The sequence below is a fragment of the Haemorhous mexicanus genome, unplaced genomic scaffold (genome assembly GCF_027477595.1).
Source record: "Haemorhous mexicanus isolate bHaeMex1 unplaced genomic scaffold, bHaeMex1.pri scaffold_195_ctg1, whole genome shotgun sequence".
NCBI lineage: Eukaryota > Metazoa > Chordata > Aves > Passeriformes > Fringillidae > Haemorhous > Haemorhous mexicanus.
The window spans coordinates 1-3,191 of record NW_026776025.1 but is presented as its reverse complement, the minus strand read 5'-3'; the positions used below and the strand labels follow the sequence as shown (position 1 = coordinate 3,191).

The following is a 3,191-nucleotide window of genomic DNA, read 5'->3' as shown; positions in this document are numbered from 1 at the left end:
TCTGCTCGGGGACCCCGAAATCCCCCAAAATCCAACCTGGGGGACACAAAAATCCCCCGAAATCCAACCCAGGGACACTGAAATCCCCCAAAATCCACCGTGGGGACCCCAAAATCCACCGTGGGGACACCCAAAATTCCCCAAAATCCACCCTGGGGACCTTGAAATTCATCCTGGGGACACCGAAATCCCCCGAAATCCAACCCAGGGACACCGAAATCCCCCAAAATCCATCGTGGGGACCCCGAAATCCACCCTGGGGACACCAAAATTCAACCTGGGGACACCAAAATCCCCCAAAATCCAACTTGGGGAACCCAAAATCCAACTGGGGACCCCAAAATCCCCCAAAATCCAACCCGGGGAACCCAAAATCCAACCTGGGAACCCCAAAATTCAGCCTGGGGACACCAAAATTCAGCCTGGGGACACCAAAATGCCCCAAAATCCATCGTGGGGACCCCAAAATCCACCCTGGGGACACCAAAATTCCCCAAAATCCAACTTGGGGAACCCAAAATCCAACCTGGGGGACCCAAAATTCCCCCAAATCCAACCCAGGGACACCAAAATCCCCCAAAATCCATCGTGGGGACCCCGAAATCCACCCTGGGGACACCAAAATTCAACCTGGGGACACCAAAATCCCCCAAAATCCAACCTGGGGGCCCCAAAATCCACACAGGGACACCAAAATTCCCCAAAATCCAACCCAGGGACACTGAAATCTCCCAAAATCCACCGTGGGGACCCCGAAATCCACCCTGGGGACACCAAAATTCCCCAAAATCCAACTTGGGGACACCAAAATCCAACCTGGGGACCCAAAATTCCCCAAAATCCAACCTGGGGACACCGAAATTCATCCTGGGGACACCGAAATCCCCCAAAATTCAACCTGGGGACACCAAAATCCATCGTGGGGACCCCGAAATCCCCCCTGGGGACACCAAAATCCACCCTGGGGACACCAAAATTCATCCTGGGGACACCGAAATCCCCCAAAATCTACCGTGGGGGACCCCAAAATCCATCGTGGGGACCCCCGAAATCCACCCTGGGGACACCAAAATCCACACAGGGAACCCAAAATTCCCCAAAATCCGCCCTGGGGACCCCAAAATCCACCCTGGGGACCCCAAAATTCCCCAAAATCCACCCTGGGGACACCAAAATTCATCCTGGGGACACCAAAATCCCCCAAAATCCAACTTGGGGACCCCAAAATCCCCCAAAACTCATCCTGGAGACACAAAAATCCCCAAAACTCAACCTGGGGACCTCGAAATCCACCCTGGAGACACCAAAATTCAGCCTGGGGACACCAAAATGCCCCAAAATCCACACGGGGACCCCAAAATTCCCCCAAAATCCAACCTGGGGACCCCAAAATCCACACAGGGAACCCCAACATTGACCTGGGGACCCTGAAATTGACCTGGGGATCCCCAAAATCCAACTGGGGACCCCAAAATCCCCCAAAACCCAACCTGGGGACACCGAAATCCAACCTGGGGACCCCAAAATTCCCCAAAATCCAACCTGGGGACCCCAAAATTCCCCAAAATCCAACCTGGGGATCCCCAAAATTGACCTGGGGACCCCCAAAAATCACCTGGGGACCCCCAAAATTCACTTGGGGATTCCCAAAATTCACCTGGGGACCCCGAAATTCACCTGGGGATCCCCAAAATCCAACCTGGGGACCCCAAAATTCATCTTGGGATCCCCAAAATTCAACCCAGGGACCCCCAAAATTCACCTGGGGACCCCAAAATTCACCTTGGGATCCCCAAAATTCAACCTGGGACCCCAAAATTCAACCTGGGGACCCCCAAAATCCAACCTGGGGACCCCAAAATTCAGTTGGGGATTCCCAAAATTCACCTGGGGACCCCGAAAATTCACCTTGGGATCCCCAAAATCCAACCTGGGGACCCCAGAGTTCAACTTGGGGACCCCAAGATTGACCTGGGGACCCCAAAATTCACCTGGGGATCCCCAAAATTCACCTGGGGATCCCCAAAATTCACCTGGGACCCCCAAAATTCACCGGGGGATCCCCAAAATTCACCTGGGGACCCCAAAATTCACCTGGGGATCCCCAAAATTCACCTGGGACCCCAAGATTGACCTGGGGACCCCAAAATTCACCTGGGGATCCCAAAATTCACCTGGGGATCCCCAAAATCCACCTGGGGACCCCAAAATTCACTTGGGGATCCCCAAAATTCACCTGGGGACCCCAAAATCCAACCTGGGGACCCCAAAATTCACCTGGGGATCCCCAAAATCCAACCTGGGGATCCCCAAAATCCAACCTGGGGGACCCCGAAATTCACCTGGGGATCCCCAAAATTCACCTGGGGACCCCAAAATTCATCTTGGGATCCCCAAAATTCACCTGGGACCCCAAAATTCAACCTGGGGACCCCGAAATTCACCTGGGGATCCCAAAAACCCCTCAGGGCCCCTCCCCCTCAACTCCCCCGGGGGGTGGGGCTCAGATTTGGGTGGGAATTTTCAGGAATTTTGGGGAATTTTGGGGAATTTCGGGGTCCCCCGGAGCCTGGGGGGGTGGGGGGGACCCCAAACCTCACCCGGACACCCCAAAATTCCCCCAAAATTCCCCAAATTTCCCCTCCCCCCCCCCCCCCCCCCCCCCGCTGTCACCAGCAGCAATAAAAGCAACGCTCGGAGCCTCCAGTTTTTATTCCCAGCTGGAATTTTGGGGGGAAAATCGGGGATTTTGGGGGGAAAAAAATGGGGATTTGGGATTGGGGTGAATTGAAAAATGGGGATTCCTGGGGTTTTTTGGGGGGAATTCCCAGGATTTTGGGTCCCCTCCGTCCCTCAATCCCATCATCCCTGGGCAGAATTTGGGGGGGAAATGGGAATTTTGGGGGGAAAAATGGGAATTTTGGGGGGAAAAATGGGAATTTTGGGAGAAAAGTGGGAATTTGGGACTGGGGGAGAATTCCCAGGATTTTTGGGGGGAATTCCCAGGATTTTGGGTCCCTCCATCCCTCAGTCCCATCATCCCTGGGCAGAATTTGGGGGGGAAAATGGGAATTTTGGGGGGGAAAAATGGGAATTTTGTGGGAAAAATGGGAATTTTGGGGGGAAATATATGGGAATTTTGGGAGAAAAGTGGGAATTTGGGACTGGGGGAGAATTCCCAGGATTTTTGG

The 3,191-nt window shown here is 53.7% G+C and overlaps 1 long non-coding RNA gene across 2 annotated transcripts; it reads right to left on the bottom strand.

Moving 5' to 3' along the window:
* Positions 1-65: 65 nt before the first annotated feature.
* LOC132322904 (uncharacterized) lies at positions 66-2,459 on the bottom strand. 2 transcript variants are annotated; one of them, XR_009485191.1, is made up of 7 exons: positions 2,343-2,357; positions 2,075-2,134; positions 1,909-2,012; positions 1,763-1,782; positions 1,658-1,677; positions 1,213-1,542; positions 66-526 (listed from the first exon to the last, which is right to left on the bottom strand). It is a non-coding gene; the product is annotated as an uncharacterized LOC132322904 (long non-coding RNA). The 2 variants fall into 2 exon arrangements; XR_009485192.1 differs by lacking the exons at positions 1,658-1,677; positions 1,763-1,782; positions 1,909-2,012; positions 2,075-2,134; positions 2,343-2,357 and adding exons at positions 2,196-2,299; positions 2,364-2,459.
* Positions 2,460-3,191: the final 732 nt, after the last annotated feature.